At 40.3% G+C, this 21042-nt stretch overlaps 1 protein-coding gene across 5 annotated transcripts in view; it reads left to right on the top strand.

Moving 5' to 3' along the window:
• Positions 1-2399: 2399 nt before the first annotated feature.
• LOC106593267 (adhesion G protein-coupled receptor L1) overlaps positions 2400-21042 on the top strand; it is a 65288-nt gene continuing 46645 nt past the window's right edge. For all 5 annotated transcript variants that reach the window (XM_045709907.1, XM_045709905.1, XM_045709906.1 and 2 more), the window contains exon 1: positions 2400-3309. The gene's annotated coding sequence lies outside the window, so the exon portion shown is untranslated. The remainder of the gene's footprint in view (positions 3310-21042) is intronic.

The following is a 21042-nucleotide window of genomic DNA, read 5'->3' as shown; positions in this document are numbered from 1 at the left end:
TAAAGAGAGTGTTTTCATGGAGAGAACAAAGGATTCTTCCACCTCACAGAATTGGAGAACCGAACGACATTTATGTTCTGGAGAAGGTATAAAAGATCGGTGAAGAATCCAGCTACGAACTGGTCCGTTTGGTACAATTGTATGAAACTCATGAGAGACAATATTGCCATATTACCATAATAATGTTTATATAATAGCCTCAGCTATGATTCTTACATCTAAATGGTTGTATACAATTAATGAATAAGGATAAACCTATTTGGAATATGTTGGGATGCTTGTAAGATGTTAATGTGAGAGAATTGTATTTTCTGCTTAAAGTTTTAACAAGTCACCGGCACGCCCCCAGGGACACAGACAGGACAAGGCGTCATGTGACAGCCTTTTCTACGTTCAGTATATGAACCCCCACCCAGGGTTTCTTTCTCCAGACCAGCTTACCTCGAGAAGAGAGGGCCCTGGTTTGACCATGCATTCCTCTACTGAACTTTAACCATACCACGTGGTTAAACTATCGATACAGAATAATAACAAGTCTTTGGTTTAGCCCACTAGGGCACATTCCTCTACCATTGCTTTGTAACGATACCTAGTGTTTTGTATGCTTTCTGTGAATTACTTAGTTTAGTAAATAAATGATTTTAAGACAATTGATGTATGGATGACTTAGTGAAGACTGGGTTCGTGCAGATAACAACAATTTACGACATTTGGAATGAGACTGACGCGAGGTAAAGAATACATCATAAATCAGAAGACTCAGATCAGATATTATGATATCTGAAGTTATATTAGGAAAATTATAACTGTGCAATCTGAATATTTTCCTTGGTGCCCCGACCTCCTAGTTAATTACAGTTACACGATTAATCAGTTAATCGCGTAATAATAATTACAGAGAGTTATTTGATAAAAATAAGTCTTCGGTTTTAATGATGCCCAAAGACACGAGAATTGTTAGGCAGCCATTCTCAAGTCTTGCTATAGATTTTCAATCTGATTTAAGTCAAAACTGTAACTAGGCCACTCAGGAACATTCAATGTCATCTTGGTAAGCAACTTTTTATCTTATAAAATGCCTTACTCCTTGCTGATGACAAACATACTCATAACATGATGCAGTCACCATCATGCTTGAAAATATGAAGAGTGGTACTCAGTGATGTGTTGTGTTGGATTTACCCCAAACATAACGCTTTGTATTCAGGACAAAAAGTAAATTTCTTTGCCACATTTTATGCAGTATGTTTTTAGTGCCTTTGTTACAAACAGGATGCATGTTTTGGAATATTTTAATTCTGTACAGGCTTCCTTCGTTTCACTCTGTCATTTAGGTTAGTATTGTGGAGTAACTACAATGTTGTTGATCCAACCTCGGTTTTCTCCTATCACAACCATTCAACCATGTAACTGTTTTAAAGTCACCATTGTCCTCATGGTGAAATCCCTGAGCAGTTTCCTCCCTCTCCGGCAACTGAGTTAGGAAGGATGCCTGTATCTTTGTAGTGACTGGGTGTATTGATACACCGTCCAAAGTGTAATTAGTAACTTCACCATGATCATAGGGATATTCAGCGTCTGCTTTTTTTTTTTACACACATCTACCAATTGGGACCCTTCTTTGTGAGGCATTGAAAAACCTCCCTGGTCTTTGTGTTTGAATCTGTGCTTGAAATTGAGGGACCTAACAGATAATTGTATGTGTGGGGTACAGAGATGGTGGATAAGAGCGTCTGCTAAATGACTTAAATGTAAATGTAATGTAAATGTGTAGTCAATCAAAAATCATGTTAACCACTATTATTGAACACGGAATAGTCCATGCAACTAATTATGTGATTTGTTAAGCACATTTTTACTCCTGAACTTATTTAGGCTTGACATAACAAAGAGGTTGAATACTTATTGACTCAAGATATTTCAGCTTTGAATTTTTTGTTAATAAAATAAAATCCCACAAACAAAATTCCACGTTGACATTATGGGGTATTGTGTGTAGATCACTGACACAAAATATCAATTGAATCAATGTTAAATTCAGGCTGTTACATAACAAAATGTGGAATAAGTCAAGGGGCATGAATACTGTCTGAAGGCAACATATGCAGTATAGGCCAACATATTGTATGTGTACTGTAGACTACAATACGCTTGGTTTTTGTAACAAGCTCTTTAAGTGATCTTACATATAATTTGCATTGGATTGGTTAGGTCCAGGCTTTCTCCTGACTCCTAGATTCAAGCCTTATAAATATTAGTTTTAAAATAATAAAAATAACTTTGTGTCATAGACTACAATTAGAGCCTATACTGTCTGATTACCACTAGGCCTATGTGAAAGTGTAGATTTGTTGGTTTGATGAAAATTAGAGAGAGAGAGAGGAGAGAGAGAGGGGGGAGCGAGCGAGCGAGACAGAGCTAGACGAGGCCGCGTTTAACGGAAATCGGTGCCATTGAGAAACAGTGCGTACGTTACTTTCCGCTATTACGCTAGCGTATCTAACGATTCCATACATTCGATCGTCGGTCATATCAACTCTATTCTGTCGTGAGGTTTATGGAGCATTACGGACTATCAGGCCTACATTCTTTAAATGTGCTGGATAATATCTCTCCGTGTGTAATCTTGGAGCCCACCGCATTCCAGGCTAGAGAGAGGAAGGATGCTGTCGCCTACTAGGCTATGCGCTACTGAAGTGTTTTACATTGGCCAATAGCCCAGCCTCAACAGTGCGACTGCATTTTGACTGGAATCGACGAAAAAGAATATAATATGACTTCCATTTGCTATATGTTATATCTGTACGTTTGTATTTGTCATCCAACTGTACTAGCCTGTAGAATAGGCTACAGTCATCGCCATAGGAACCCGAGGGAGATATCATTATAATAAGCTACTTTAGTGCAACGTGACGTGCAACAGCGGGAAAGACAGCCGAGTCCTATTAGGGGAGATTGAGCGTATGTGTAACGCTAAAGTGGCTTGTTTTTCCTCATGTGGTGTGTTTTTCGTCGAGGAGGATACGCTCGCGTTGTCGGATAATTCCCACGTCAGGGATCGGTTGACTCCCTTCTTTATTCCATCTCGCTCTCACACACACGGTGCGCGTGGCCTCGCCCGGGAGCAACCGGGTCGCCTATTACACGGGCTTATTTTTACTGCATCGGCAAGGAGGAGAGGGAGCGAGAACCGAGGATAAACAACGGGAGGGAAGGATTGGGGGACCGGAGGAGAGAAGAGGAGAGGCGGGATGAAGGAGGAGACGCAGTGACCGACAGAGGAGGAGGAGGGAGACTCGAGCGTTCGAGGTAAGCGGGAATAATGGCGACGGTAGGGTACATGTATGAAGAACGGTTTGGTCTGTACAATCACACACAAACACACTCCCACACATATACGACTCAGGCTACGGTTTGGCCTGTCAGTATGGCGCATGCATGTACACTCCTGTGTGCGTGCGTGCGTGTGTGTGTCATACACATGTTGACTAGTGGCGTCTCCTGCTGTGTGTGAGTTGTTTTAATGCACCATGGAACATTCCAACAGGCATTCAGAATCTCTCCCTCTTTCTGTTTTCTGACAAATAGACAGTAGGATGATAAGAGGGATAGTAGGGGGTTTGCTTACTGACAGGCTGTCTTACTGAGTGGTGAATCACTCCCATTCCTGTCCCAATGATTTTGAAATGCATTCTAATCAAATTTCAAATCAATGTGTTTGTGTGTGTGTGTGTGTGTGTGTGTGTGTGTGTTTGTGCATGCGTGTGTGTTTCTATGTATGTTGTGTGTCTGTGCGTGCGCGTGTGTTGGTGTGATGATTGTGTTACAACTCTTTGACGAGTGTGTTATCTCTGTGTTGGTATTCTGTAGGGAGCGTGTGTGTGTGTGTGTGTGTGTGTGTGTGTGTGTGTGTGTGTGTGTGTGTGTGTGTGTGTGTGTGTGTGTGTGTTTGTGTGTCAGTATGTTTTGACTGGGGACTATGATGGTGGAAAGAGAGTTCACGGGGGAGAAGTAAAGACCAGTGGACAAAGAGATTATAAACAGAATGTAAAGTGCACGCTGGGTCTGTACATAGTCAATGGTAGGCTTCGAGGGGAATTTTACGGTAGGTACACCTATAGCTCATCTCTTAGCAGTAGTACTGTAGATTACTTTATTACTGACCTCAACCCAGAGTCTCTCAGACCGTTCACTGTCAGCCTACTGACACCCCTGTCAGATCACAGCAAAATCACAGTCTACTTCAACAGAGCAATACTCAATCATGAGGCATCAAAGCCAAAGGAACTGCATAATATTAAGAAATGCTATAGATGGAAGGAATGTAGTGTGGAAACCTACCAAAAAACAATTAGGCAACAATAAATTCAATCCCATTTAGACAACTTCCTGGACAAAACGTTTTACTCTAATAGTGAAGGTGTAAACTTGGCAGTAGAAAACCTAAACTGTATACTTGACCTCTCAGCTTCCCTATCAAATCTAACAATTTCAAGCCGACAACCGAAGAAAATTAACAGCAATTGCAAATGGTTTGATCAAGAATGAAAAACCTAAGAAAGAAATTGAGAAACCTATCCAACCAAAAACATAGAGACCCAGAAAACCTGAGCCTACGCCTTCACTATGGCGAATCACTAAAACAATATAGAAATACACTATAGAAAAAGAAGGAACAGCACGTCAGAAATCAGCTCAATGTTATCGAAGAATCCATTGAATCAAACCACTTCTGGGAAAATTGTAAAACACTAAACAAACAATAACACGAAGAGTTATCTATCCAAAACGGAGATGTACGGATAAACCACTTCTCCAATATTTTCGGCTCTATAGCAAAGAATAAACAGCAACAACATATACATTATCAAATACAAATATTAGAATCAACTATTAAAGACAACCAGAACCCACTGGATGATCCAATTACATGGAATGAGCTACAAGACAAAATTCAAACCCTCCAACCCTAAAAGGCCTGTGGTGTTGATGGTATCCTCAATGAAATGATAAAATACACAGACCACAAATTCCAATTGCTATACTTAAACTCTTTAGAATCATCCTCAGCTCTGGCATATTCCCCAATATTTGGAACCAAGGACTGATCACCCCAATCCACAAAGGTGGAGACAAATTTGACCTCAATAACTACCATGGGATTTGCGTCAATAGCAACCTTGGGAAAATCCTCTACAATATCATCAACCTGTTAGGGCTAGGGGGCAGCATTGACACGGCTGGATAAAAAACATACCCGATTTAATCTGGTTACCACTCCTACTCAGTAACTAGAATATGCATATACTTATTACATATGGATAGAAAACACCCTAAATTTTCTAAAACTGTTTGAATGGTGTCTGTGAGTATAACAGAACTCAAATGGCAGGTCAAAACCTGAGAGATTCCTTTACAGGAAGTGGCCTGTCTGACCATTTCTGGAACTTCTTTGCCATCTCTATCATTTACTAAGGAACTCTGCTCTAACGTGACACTTCCCACGTCGTCCATAGGCTCTCATAGCCCGGGAAAAAGAGAATGTCGTCATTCCAGCCCCAGGCTGAAACACATTATCGCCTTTCTCAAGTGGCCCATCAAGAGACACTAGCTTATGCGCGTGACCCCGACCGCCCCCGCCTTTGGGATTTTTTTCCTCTGTTTGCCGAAAAGGAGATTCCCTGTCGGAATTTTATCGCTTTTCTACGAGAAAAATGACGTAAAAATTTATTTTAAACAGCGGTTGACATGCTTCGACGTACGGCAATTGAATACTTTGAATTTTATTGTCAGGAATTGCGCCAAGCGCGCGACACTTCTTTACTATTTCGGATAGTGTCTGGAACGCATACGAACAAAAACGCCGCTATTCGGATATAACGATGGATTATTTTGGACCAAACCAACATTTGTTATTGAAGTAGACGTCCTGGGTGTGCATTCTGACGAAGACAACAAAAGGTAATGACATTTTTATAATAGTAAATATGATTATGGTGAGTGCTAAACTTGCCGGGTGTCTAAATAAGCGAGCCCGTGATGCCTGGGCTATATACTTAGAATATTGCAAAATGTGCTTTCACCAAAAAGCTATTTTAAAATCGGACATATCGAGTGCATAGAGGAGGTCTGTATCTATAATTCTTAAAATAATTGTTATGCTTTTGTGAACGTTTATCGTGAGTAATTTAGTAAAATGTTAGCGAATTCCCGTAAGTTTGCGGGGGTATGCTAGTTCTGAACGTCACATGCTAATGTAAAAGCTGGTTTTTGATATAAATATGAACTTGATTGAACAAAACATGCATGTATTGTATAACATAATGTCCTAGGGTTGTCATCTGATGAAGATCATCAAAGGTGAGTGCTGCATTTAGCTGTCTTCTGGGTTTTGGTGACATTATATGCTGGCTTGAAAAATGGGTGTCTGATTATTTCTGGCTTGGTACTCTGCTGACATAATCTAATGTTTTGCTTTCGTTGTAAAGCCTTTTTGAAATCGGACAGTGTGGTTAGATTAACGAGAGTCTTATCTTTAAATGGCTGTAAAATAGTCATATGTTTGAGAAATTGAAGTAATAGGATTTTGAAGATTTTGAAAATCGCGCCACAGGCTGGCAGTGGATGTTACGTAGGTGGGACGAATTCGTCCCGCCGGTCCCATAGAGGTTAACAGCAGGCTCGTAGGTCAAACAAAAAAACTATACGTACCCCGGCCTAAACATCAGCGCCACAGGTAACTGTCACGCCCTGCCCTGAGAGAGACGGTTTATTTCTCTATTTTGTTAGGTCAGGGTGTGGGGTGGGCAGTCTATGTGGTAAATTTCTATGTTCCATTCTATGTTTTCTATTTCTTTGTGTTGAGCCGAGTATGGTTCCTAATCAGAGGCAGCTGTCTATCGTTGTCTCTGATTAGGAATCATACTTAGGCATCCCTTTTTTCCACCTTCAGTTGTGGGATCTTGTTTTTGTACAGCTCAGTTTAGCCTGCAGAATGTGACGGTCGTTTTCTGTTGTTTATTGTTTTGATTTAGTGTTCTGAGTTAAAATAAATTTATCATGAGCACTAACCATGCTGCACCTTGGTCTACTCCTTTTGACGATCGTCACAGTAACTTCCACAAAGCTGTGAACGATCTGAGAAACAAGGCAAGAAGGGCCTTCTACGACATTAAAAGGAACATCAAATTCGACATACCAATTAGGATCTGGCTAAAAATACTTGATTCAGTTATAGAACCCATTCAAATCAAATCAAATTTATTTATATAGCCCTTCGTACATCAGCTGATATCTCAAAGTGCTGTACAGAAACCCAGCCTAAAACCCCAACAGCAAGCAATGCATGTGAAAGAAGCATGGTAGCTAGGAAAAACTCCCTAGGAAAAACTCCCTAGAAAGGCCAAAAACCTAGGAAGAAACCTAGAGAGGAACCAGGCTATGAGGGGTGGCCAGTCCTCTTCTGGCTGTGCCGGGTGGATATTATAACAGAACATGGTCAAGATGTTAAAATGTTCATAAATGACCAGCATGGTCAAATAATAATAATCATAGTAGTTGTTGAGGGTGCAACAAGCACGTCCGGTGAACAGGTCAGGGTTCCATAGCCGCAGGCAGAACAGTTGAAACTGGAGCAGCAGCACGGCCAGGTGGACTGGGAACAGCAAGGAGTCATAATGCCAGGTAGTCCTGAGGCATGGTCCTAGGGCTCAGGTCCTCCGAGAGAAAGAAAGAAAGAGAGAAAGAGAGAATTAGAGAGAGCATATTTAAATTCACACAGGACACCGGATAAGACAAGAGAAATACTCCAGATGTAACAGACTGACCCTAGCCCCCCGACACATAAACTACTGCAGCATAAATACTGGAGGCTGAGACAGGAGGGATCAGAAGACACTGTGGCCCCATCCGATGATACCCCCGGACAGGGCCAAACAGGCAGGATATAACCCCACCCACTTTGCCAAAGCACAGCCCCCACACCACTAGAGGGATGTCTCCAACCACCAACTTACCGTCCTAAGACAAGGCCGAGTATAGCCCACAAAGATCTCCGCCACGGAGATCCCTTTATGGTTGTGAGGTCTGGGGTCCGCTCACCAACCAAGAATTCACAAAATGGGACAAACACCAAATTGACACTCTGCATGCAGAATTCTGGAAAAACAGAATTTGTGCAATCTGCTAATGATCAAAATCCAGAAAAGAGACGTTCAATTCTGCAACCATCTAAATGGAAGCGATTTCCAAACCTTCTATAACAAAGCCATCACCTACAGAGAGATGGACCTGGAGAAGAATCCCCTAAGCAAGCTGGTCCTGGGGCTCTGTACACAAACACAAACAGATCCCCAGGACAGCAACACAATTAGACCCAACCAAATGTGACCCGATTCAGGAAACTAGGCATTTGTCGCAAGTCACATCTTCACAGGAGAGGAATTTGAACATTGTTTTTTGGGGGGCAGAAATGCCTTCTCCAAAATGTGAACTTTCATGTGCCTTAATAACCTCTCTAGGCTAGGCGGGACGAATTCGTCCCACCTACGTAACAGCCACGGCTATCCTGTGGCGCGATTTTCAAAACCTTAAAAATCCTATTACTTCAATTTCTCAAACATATGACTATTTTACAGCCATTTAAAGATAAGACTCTCGTTAATCTAACCACACTGTCCGATTTCAAAAAGGCTTTACAACGAAAGCAAAACATTAGATTATGTCAGCAGAGTACCAAGCCAGAAATAATCAGACACCCATTTTTCAAGCCAGCATATAATGTCACCAAAACCCAGAAGACAGCTAAATGCAGCACTCACCTTTGATGATCTTCATCAGATGACAACCCTAGGACATTGTGTTATACAATACATGCATGTTTTGTTCAATCAAGTTCATATTTATATCAAAAACCAGCTTTTACATTAGCATGTGACGTTCAGAACTAGCATACCCCCCGCAAACTTCCGGGGAATTCGCTAACATTTTACTAAATTACTCACGATAAACGTTCACAAAAAGCATAACAATTATTTTAAGAATTATAGATACAGACCTCCTCTATGCACTCGATATGTCCGATTTTAAAATAGCTTTTTGGTGAAAGCACATTTTGCAATATTCTAAGTACATAGCCCAGGCATCACGGGCTCGCTATTTAGACACCCGGCAAGTTTAGCACTCACCATAATCATATTTACTATTATAAAAATGTCATTACCTTTTGTTGTCTTCGTCAGAATACACACCCAGGACAGCTACTTCAATAACAAATGTTGGTTTGGTCCAAAATAATCCATCGTTATATCCGAATAGCGGCGTTTTGTTCGTGCGTTCCAGAAACTATCCGAAATAGTAAAGAAGTGTCACGCGCATGGCGCAATTCGTGACAATAAAATTCTAAGTATTCCATGACCGTACTTCGAAGCATGTCAACCGCTGTTTAAAATCAATTTTTACGACATTTTTCTCGTAGAAAAGCGATAATATTCCGACAGGGAATCTCCTTTTCGGCAAACAGAGGAAAAAAATCCCAAAAGCGGGGGCGGTCGGGGTCACGCGCATAAGCTAGTGTCTCTTGATGGGCCACTTGAGAAAGGCGATAATGTGTTTCAGCCTGGGGCTGGAATGACGACATTCAGTTTTTTCCCGGGCTCTGAGCGCCTATGGACGACGTGGGAAGTGTCACGTTAGAGCAGAGATCCTTAGTAAATGATAGAGATGGAAAAGAAGTTCAACAAATGGTCAGACAGGCCACTTCCTGTAAAGGAATCTCTCAGGTTTTGACCTGCCATTTGAGTTCTGTTATACTCACAGACACCATTCAAACAGTTTTAGAAAATTTAGGGTGTTTTCTATCCATATGTAATAAGTATATGCATATTCTAGTTACTAAGTAGGAGTGGTAACCAGATTAAATCGGGTATGTTTTTTATCCAGCCGTGTCAATGCTGCCCCCTAGCCCTAACAGGATAACAAACTTGTATGCCATCTGTAAATACGACTATAATTGTTAAATTACGAGCCTGGTTGGTTAAGCCACAGAAAAAGTCAAAAACCTTCCCACTAGCCATGATTGGCTGAGATAATTAGTGGGCTGGACATGCCGAGAGAGGAGAGAGGATTGGTCAGTCTGTGTTGGTAATCCTGCCGAACGCAGCTTTTTAAAAAATGGGAACAGAGCTGGGGAACTGACAAATATAGGGGAGGAAATAAACAGGAGATAAGTGAGTCCAGGTGAGTCCAATAACGCTGATGCGAGTGGCGAGGGAAGGCAGGTGTGCATGATTGATGGCAGGCGCGTGGGATGCAGGGTACTCTGGCGCCCTCAAGCACCAGGGAAGGGAAAAGCGGGAGCAGACGTGACAGTTTCTAATTTTGACAGAAAGTGGTTTCCTTTCAAGCTCCTGTTAGCTAGCTAGCTAAATTTAGCTGGCTGGCTCCCTGGGCGAACCGGCCGAGACACGGACGCTGGGCAAGCCGGTTGGGGCGTGAAAACCCGACGAACCGGCATAAGCGTGAGAGCCTGTCGATCCCGCAGCAGAAGAGGAGCCCGATGATCCAGTGGAGTGTGACGTGGGATGGGAAGCCGCCAAGTCAGAAAAACTTCTCGAGCCAGCCAGGGCGTGAAAGCCTGACGGGCTGGCTTAGGCACACCCGGTTCCATCGGTGGCGGGATCCACCCCGACGTCACCAACAAAATAAAAAACAAAAACTCCTGGACCAGCTGGGCGAATAAGAACTGACGATCCAGCTGAGGTGCGACGTGGGATGGGTGCCATCCGAGCCAACCGGGGCAAGGAAACTTCTCGAGTCAGCTAGGGCGTGGATGCCCGACGAGCTGGCTAGGCATCCCCGGTTCCATCGGTGGTGTCCCAGAGCCGCTGCCACCATTCCAACTGGAACGCCAGTACTCCCCGATGCTTCATATGTTTGGCTGCTGTATTCTGTCACATGTATTGACGCTGGAGAGACGAAGCAGGTACGGGGAGTAACATTTAATAAATAACGAACAGATAACGAGACAGGAACAGCGTCAGCAAACAGAAACTAAGACGAAAAACAAGTAATGCAGCAGCGGGGAACAGAGCTGTGGAACTGACAAATATAGGGGAGAAAATAAACAGGAGATAAGCGAGTCCAGGTGAGTCCAATAATGCTGATGCGAGTGACGAGGGAAGGCAGGTGTGCATGATTGATGGCAGGCGCGTGTGATGCAGGGTAATCTGGCGCCCTCAAGCGCCAGGGAAGGGAAAAGCGGGAGCAGACGTGACAGTTTCTAATTTTGACAGAAAGTGGTTTCATTTCAAGCTTCTGTTAGCTAGCTAGCTAACTTTGGCTGGCTGGCTCCCTAGCTGATATTATTATTTGTTTCCCAGAGCCGTTTTCTTTTCTAGTTAGAGCCTAATGTTAGCTAGCTAACATTGAACCTGGTTGATTAGCTCCCTGCACTGTGGCATTGTTGACACTTTGTTCATTGTTGTTTAACTAGCTAACTGACGTTAGCTGGCTGGCTCATTAGCTAACGTTGTGTACAACACCCGTTGAATATGGCCGGTGTCAGTAAATGTCTGCAAAAAAACGTCATGAAATTGTTACCAGCAGAGCTGGTTAGGCAGTTTTTATGTTATCTGGAGGTAAACAAATCATTGGCCAGTTCGTCAAGTATGTTCTCCGAGTGCGAAACAAGATGGGTGGGGCTAAAGCTTAAGAGGGTGTGAACGATGCTGAATGGGTGTAGACAAAGAAGAGCTCTTCACTAGATACCAAAATGAATGGGTGTAGACAAAGAAGAGCTCTTCACTAGATACCAAGGCGATTTTCTGAAAAGTGAGTTTACAAGTTGATCAACTTTCAAAGCAGAATTACTTCCCCATTGTTCCTCAAATGCAGTGCATGATATACCATTTTGTAGCTCTGAGTCTCTAGTGTTATCCAATGTAAAAAACACAATTTCACATTATGCTTCTGAAGACCTGATCCAGGTGATGAGTCACAAATCATGAGAAAACAAAAAGATAATTACTTTACACATTGGAAAGAATTAACGAAAAAGCAGAGACAACTAGAATGCTATTTGGCCCTAAACAGAGAGTAAACAGTGGCAGAATACCTGACCACTGTGACTGACCCAAAATGAAGTAAAGCTTTGACTATGTACAGAGTCAGTGAGCATAGCCTTGCTATTGAGAAAGGCAGCTGTAGGCAGATCTGGCTCTCAAGAGAAGACAGGCTATGTGCACACAGCCCACAAAATTAGGTGGAAACTGAGCTGCACTTCCTAACCTCCTGCCAAACATATGACCATTGTAGAGACACATACTTCCCTCAGATTACACAGACCCACAAAGAATTAGAAAACAAATTCAATTTTGATAAACTCCCATATCTACTGGGTGAAATACCATAGTGTGCCATCACAGGAGCAAGATGTGTGACCTGTTGCCACAAGAAAAGGGCAACCAGTGAAGAACAAACACCATTGTAAACACAACCCATATTTATGTTTATTTATTTTACCTTTTGTATTTTAACTATATGCACATCGTTACAACACTGTATATAGAAATAATATGACATTTGAAATGTCTTTATTCTTTTGGAACTTTTGTGAATGTAATGTTTACTGTTCATTTTTTATTGTTCATTTCACTTTTGTTTATTATCTACTTCACTTGCTTTGGCAAAGTAAACAAATGTTTCACATGTCAATAAATTGAATTGTGAGAGAGAGAGTGAGTGAGAGTGAGAGAGAGATAGGTATAAAGATATAGAGAGGGGAGAGACAGAAAAGGTGGGAGAAGAATGAAATGGAATACAGACAGGTGATGTGAGGGGAAGAGAGACATACTTGGATGGGGAAGAAAGAGAAAATGAAGATGAAGGAAAGGGAGGAAAAGAGTGATGAGAAGATGGAGAGATACTATAGGTGGAGAGGTGAGGAAGAGAAGAGAAGAGGGAGAGATACTATAGGTGGAGAGGTGAGGAAGAGAAGAGAAGAGGGAGAGATACTATAGGTGGAGAGGTGAGGAAGAGAAGAGAAGAGGGAGAGATACTATAGGTGGAGAGGTGAGGAAGAGAAGAGAAGAGGGAGAGATACTATAGGTGGAGAGGTGAGGAAGAGAAGAGAAGAGGGAGAGATACTATAGGTGGAGAGGTGAGGAAGAGAAGAGAAGAGGGAGAGATACTATAGGTGGAGAGGTGAGGAAGAGAAGAGAAGATGGAGAGATACTATAGGTGGAGAGGTGAGGAAGAGAAGAGAAGAGGGAGAGATACTATAGGTGGAGAGGTGAGGAAGAGAAGAGAGAAGGTAGAAGGATAGTAAGAAATAGATGGAGAGAGGAAGGCAGAAGCGTGTGTGTGTGTGTGTGTGTGTGTGTGTGTGTGTGTGTGTGTGTGTGTGTGTGTGTGTGTGTGTGTGTGTGTGTGTGTGTGTGTGTGTGTGTGTGTGTGTGTGTGTGTGTGTGTGTGTGTGTGTGTGTGTGTGTGTGTGTGCCTGTCATAGGAAAACAAAGCAAACCTAACCAGTATACCATTCATTTACATCAACCACCAGATACAAACATCTCATTTTCATACACACACACACACATGCGCGCGCACGCACACACACACACACACACACACGCACACACACACACTGCTTATTTGGTTGGGTCTTATACAGTCTGCAAGGGAAATCAGGCAGGAAAATAAAACCTGTAGGGTCCCCTTATACCACTATTTACATATGTACCTACAATATACACACACACGCACACTGACTCACTAACATACACACGCACGCACACACACACCCATACACACACATGCACACGCGCTCACACACACACACACACACACGCTCACTCACTAACACACAGACACAGACACACACAGTCTCTCTCTCGTCCAGCATGTCTTTGTGTCCCTTTATTGTGTCCTAATGTCCTTCATCCTGAGGCTAGTCTCCTTCACTCTCTCTCCCTCTCACTCTCCTCCCTTCCTCTCTCCTTCTCCCTTCCTCTCTCCTTCTCCCTTCCTCTCTCCTTCTCTATCGTATTCAGTCTTACTTTCTCTTCTGTGTCCTGTGCTCTCTGTCTCCATTTAGGCCAGACTTTGACCAGGGGCTGGATTTTGTCCTCAGCCTGGTCTGGGTGTGTGATGCTGGGAGAGTGGGGGGCAGTAGGGAGAGGGCTGGGTGTGGGAGAGTAGGGAGAGGGCTGGAGGTGTGTGTGTGTGTGTGTGTGTGTGTGTGTGTGTGTGTGTGTGTGTGTGTGTGTGTGTGTGTGTGTGTGTGTGTGTGTGTGTGTGTGTGTGTGTGTGTGTGTGTGTGTGTGTGTGTGTGTTTGAGTACCGTGGACATTTGATGCCTGACCTAAATCTGTCTGCCATCATTACTTAACTAGGAGATGGAGAGAACCTCAGGAAACACACACAACAATATGAGAGAGCACTCTGCAATGACAAGACGCCCCCAAAAACATTATACTGTGTGTGTGTGTGTGTGTGTGTGTGTGTGTGTGTGTGTGTGTGTGTGTGTGTGTGTGTGTGTGTGTGTGTGTGTGTGTGTGTGTGTGTGTGTGTAATATGTATTTGTGTAGCCAAGTTGTGCTGAAAAAGAATCTGTCAAATGCTTCTAATGGTCCTGTGGGAGACCAGGGTGTGTGTGTGTGTGTGTGTGTGTTAGATATGGGCGATATGGAGAAAAATCCATATTGCGATACATTTCCTGAATTGATGCGATAATGATAAAAATATCGATACATTTATAACAATTCTGAAACCTAGTTTATAACATTCATCTGCACCATAGTTAATAACATTCATCTGCACCATAGTTTATAACATTCATCTGCATCATAGATTATAACATTCATCTGCACCATAGTTTATAACACTGGTCTGCACCATAGTTTACAACATTCATCTACACCATAGTTTATAACATTCATCTGCACCATAGTTAATAACATTCATCTGCACCATAGTTTATAACATTCATCTGCACCATAGATTATAACATTCATCTGCACCATAGTTTATAACACTGGTCTGCACCATAGATTATAACATTCATCTGCACCATAGTTTATAACATTTATCTGCACCATAGATTATAAAATTCATCTGCACCATAGTTAATAACATTCATCTGCACCATAGATTATAACATTCATCTGCACCATCGTTTATAACATTCATCTGCACCATCGTTTATAACATTTATCTGCACCATCGTTTATAACATTCATCTGCACCATAGATTATAACATTCATCTGCACCATAGATTATAACATTTATCTGCACCATAGATTATAACATTCATCTGCACCATTGTTTATAACATTTATCTGCACCATCGTTTATAACATTCATCTGCACCATAGATTATAACATTCATCTGCACCATAGTTTATAACATTCATCTGCACCATAGTTTATAACATTCATCTGCACCATAGTTTATAACATTCATCTGCACCATAGTTTATAACATTCATCTGCACCATAGTTAATAATATTTATCTGCACCATAGATTATCACATTCATCTGCACCATAGGTAATAACATTCATCTGCACCATAGATTATAACATTCATCTGCACCATCGTTTATAACATTCATCTGCACCATAGTTTATAACATTCATCTGCACCATAGGTTATAACATTTATTTGTACCATAGTTTAGAACATTCATCTACACCATAGTTTATAACATTCATCTGCACCATAGTTAATAACATTCATCTGCACCATAGTTTATAACATTCATCTGCACCATAGATTATAACATTCATCTGCACCATAGTTTATAACACTGGTCTGCACCATAGATTATAACATTCATCTGCACCATAGTTTATAACATTTATCTGCACCATAGATTATAAAATTCAACTGCACCATAGTTAATAACATTCATCTGCACCATAGATTATAACATTCATCTGCACCATCGTTTATAACATTCATCTGCACCATCGTTTATAACATTTATCTGCACCATCGTTTATAACATTCATCTGCACCATAGATTATAACATTCATCTGCACCATAGATTATAACATTTATCTGCACCATAGATTATAACATTCATCTGCACCATTGTTTATAACATTTATCTGCACCATCGTTTATAACATTCATCTGCACCATAGATTATAACATTCATCTGCACCATAGTTTATAACATTCATCTGCACCATAGTTTATAACATTCATCTGCACCATAGTTTATAACATTCATCTGCACCATAGTTAATAATATTTATCTGCACCATAGATTATCACATTCATCTGCACCGTAGGTAATAACATTCATCTGCACCATAGATTATAACATTCATCTGCACCATCGTTTATAACATTCATATGCACCATCGTTTATAACATTCATCTGCACCATAGATTATAACATTTATCTGCACCATAGTTTATTGCATTCATCTGCACCATAGATTATAACATTCATCTGCACCATAGATTATAACATTCATCTGCACCATAGGTTATAACATTTATTTGTACCATAGTTTAGAACATTCATCTGCACCATAGATTATAACATTCATCTGCACCATCGTTTATAACATTTATCTGCACCATAGTTTATAACATTCATCTGCACCATAGATTATAACATTCATCTGCACCATAGATTATAACATTCATCTGCACCATAGTTTATAACATTCATCTGCACCATAGTTTATAACATTTATCTGCACCATAGATTATAACATTCATCTGCACCATAGTTTATAACATTCATCTGCACCATAGTTTATAACATTCATCTGCACCATCGTTTATAACATTCATCTGCACCATAGTTTATAACATTCATCTGCACCATCGTTTATAACATTCATCTGCACCATCGTTTGTAACATTCATTTGCACCATAGTTTATAACATTCATCTGCACCATAGATTATAACATTCATTTGTACCATAGTTTAGAACATTCATCTGCACCATAGATTATAACATTCATCTGCACCATCGTTTATAACATTTATCTGCACCATAGTTTATAACATTCATCTGCACCATAGATTATAACATTAATCTGCACCATAGATTATAACATTCATCTGCATCATAGTTTATAACAGTCATCTGCACCATAGTTTATAACATTTATCTGCACCATAGATTATAACATTCATCTGCACCATAGTTTATAACATTCATCTACACCATAGTTTATAACATTCATCTGCACCATCGTTTATAACATTCATCTGCACCATAGTTTATAACATTCATCTGCACCATAGTTTATAACATTCATCTGCACCATAGTTTATAACATTCATCTAAACCATAGTTTCTAACATTCATCTACACCATAGTTTATAACATTCATCTGCACCATAGTTAATAACATTCATCTGCACCATAGTTTATAACATTCATATGCACCATAGTTTATAACATTCATCTGCACCATAGTTAATAACATTCATCTTCACCAGAGTTTATAACATTCATCTGCACCATAGATTATAACATTCATCTGCACCATAGATTATAACATTCATCTGCACCATAGATTATAACATTCATCTGCACCATAGATTATAACATTTACCTGCACCATAGTTTATAACATTCATCTGCACCATAGTTTATAACATTCATCTGCACCATAGTTTATAACATTCATCTACACCATAGTTTATAACATTCATCTGCACCATCGTTTATAACATTCATCTGCACCATAGTTTATAACATTCATCTGCACCATCGTTTATAACATTCATCTGCACCATCGTTTATAACATTCATCTGCACCATAGTTAATAACATTCATCTGCACCATAGTTTATAACATTCATCTGCACCATAGTTTATAACATTCATCTGCACCATAGTTAATAACATTCATCTGCACCATAGTTTATAACATTCATCTGCACCATAGATTATAACATTCATCTACACCTTAGATTATAACATTGTTCTGCACCATAGATTATAACATTAATCTACACCATAGTTAATAACATTAATCTGCACCATAGATTATAACATTCATCTGCACCATAGATTATAACATTCATCTGCACCATAGTTAATAACATTCATCTGCACCATAGGTTATAACATTTATTTGTACCATAGTTTAGAACATTCATCTGCACCATAGATTATAACATTCATCTGCACCATCGTTTATAACATTTATCTGCACCATAGTTTATAACATTCATCTGCACCATAGATTATAACATTCATCTGCACCATAGATTATAACATTCATCTGCACCATAGTTTATAACATTCATCTGCACCATAGTTTATAACATTTATCTGCACCATAGATTATAACATTCATCTGCACCATAGTTTATAACATTCATCTGCACCATAGTTTATAACATTCATCTGCACCATCGTTTATAACATTCATCTGCACCATAGTTTATAACATTCATCTGCACCATCGTTTATAACATTCATCTGCACCATCGTTTATAACATTCATTTGCACCATAGTTTATAACATTCATCTGCACCATAGATTATAACATTTATTTGTACCATAGTTTAGAACATTCATCTGCACCATAGATTATAACATTCATCTGCACCATCGTTTATAACATTTATCTGCACCATAGTTTATAACATTCATCTGCACCATAGATTATAACATTCATCTGCACCATAGATTATAACATTCATCTGCATCATAGTTTATAACATTCATCTGCACCATAGTTTATAACATTTATCTGCACCATAGATTATAACATTCATCTGCACCATAGTTTATAACATTCATCTACACCATAGTTTATAACATTCATCTGCACCATCGTTTATAACATTCATCTGCACCATAGTTTATAACATTCATCTGCACCATAGTTTATAACATTCATCTGCACCATAGTTTATAACATTCATCTAAACCATAGTTTATAACATTCATCTACACCATAGTTTATAACATTCATCTGCACCATAGTTAATAACATTCATCTGCACCATAGTTTATAACATTCATATGCACCATAGTTTATAACATTCATCTGCACCATAGTTAATAACATTCATCTGCACCAGAGTTTATAACATTCATCTGCACCATAGATTATAACATTCATCTGCACCATAGATTATAACATTCATCTGCACCATAGATTATAACATTCATCTGCACCATAGATTATAACATTTACCTCCACCATAGTTTATAACATTCATCTGCACCATAGTTTATAACATTCATCTGCACCATAGTTTATAACATTCATCTACACCATAGTTTATAACATTCATCTGCACCATCGTTTATAACATTCATCTGCACCATAGTTTATAACATTCATCTGCACCATCGTTTATAACATTCATCTGCACCATCGTTTATAACATTCATCTGCACCATAGTTAATAACATTCATCTGCACCATAGTTTATAACATTCATCTGCACCATAGTTTATAACATTCATCTGCACCATAGTTTATAACATTCATCTGCACCATAGTTAATAACATTCATCTGCACCATAGTTTATAACATTCATCTGCACCATAGATTATAACATTCATCTACACCATAGATTGTAACATTGTTCTGCACCATAGATTATAACATTAATCTACACCATAGTTAATAACATTAATCTGCACCATAGATTATAACATTCATCTGCACCATAGATTATAACATTCATCTGCACCATAGATTATAACATTCATCTGCACCATAGTTAATAACATTCATCTGCACCATAGATTATAACATTCATCTGCACCATCGTTTTATTTTTTGTTACCCTTTAAACTACTGTCACTAGTTTGATGGTTGAAGCCATCAACTGTTCCATTGACAACCCCCTAATTAGCCAACTATTTCATTCCATTTCAAATGTCACATTTCTCTAGTATAGGCTACTTATCGTAATGAACCATATCATCAAATGTCTTTGATAAGTCATCGGTAAGGTTGGTGTCGATGATTTTCCGGGTTTGTCGCCCTAGCTCTAGTGTGTGTGTGCGTGTGTGTGCGTGTGTGTATGTGCGTGCGTGCGTGCGTGTGTGTGTGTGTGTGTTCTCCTCCAGCAGTGATGACCTCCCTCTGCTCTGGCTTCATCCCCTCTGTACTGAAGTATCATGTAACCTACCCAGACAAGACGCTCATCACGTTATACCATAACCTTAGCAGCACCTTAAACCATCTTACTATCCAGCCAGGTCTCTCAGCATCCACTGGGAAATTAGACGTCCTTCCAGATAAGCAGGACTTTAGTTGATGACTGCACAACCTGCCACTAGGGGGCAACAGTGAGCCCTATCAGCATCAGGTATGCCTGGGTTTCACTACGGACGTTGTAGACGGGGATGGTGGATGGGCGTAAGCAGCGAAGCCCCTGCTCTGACTGTCGCCTGTTCAGTCCCAGTGTTAAGGCAGTCCTTTTTTTGGTTTGTGTGTTTTCTACCACAGCCCAAACCTTAACCCTTAACTTGACCATTCAGAATGAATGCCTACATTTAAAGTGGAACTGCAACATTATATCGTATTAAAATCTGTTCATATACACCCCCGGTGGACTGTGTGTGTTTACAGGCAGTTGGACCTGCCATCATTTCCTTTGAATTGGACTGTGTGTGTTTACAGGCAGTTGGACCTGCCATCATTTCCTTTGAACTGGACTGTGTGTGTTTACAGGCAGTTGGACCTGCCATCATTTCCTTTGAATTGGACTGTGTGTGTTTACAGGCAGTTGGACCTGCCATCATTTCCTTTGAACTGGACTGTGTGTGTTTACAGGCAGTTGGACCTGCCATCATTTCCTTTGAACTGGACGGTGTGTGTTTACAGGCAGTTGGACCTGCCATCATTTCCTTTGAACTGGACTGTGTGTGTTTACAGGCAGTTGGACCTGCCATCATTTCCTTTGAACTGGACTGTGTGTGTTTACAGGCAGTTGGACCTGCCATCATTTCCTTTGAACTGGACTGTGTGTGTTTACAGGCAGTTGGACCTGCCATCATTTCCTTTGAACTGGACTGTGTGTGTTTACAGGCAGTTG

The sequence above is a fragment of the Salmo salar genome, chromosome ssa02 (assembly GCF_905237065.1).
Source record: "Salmo salar chromosome ssa02, Ssal_v3.1, whole genome shotgun sequence".
In the NCBI taxonomy this organism is placed as follows: domain Eukaryota; kingdom Metazoa; phylum Chordata; class Actinopteri; order Salmoniformes; family Salmonidae; genus Salmo; species Salmo salar.
This window is presented reverse-complemented; position numbering and strand designations above follow the sequence as displayed.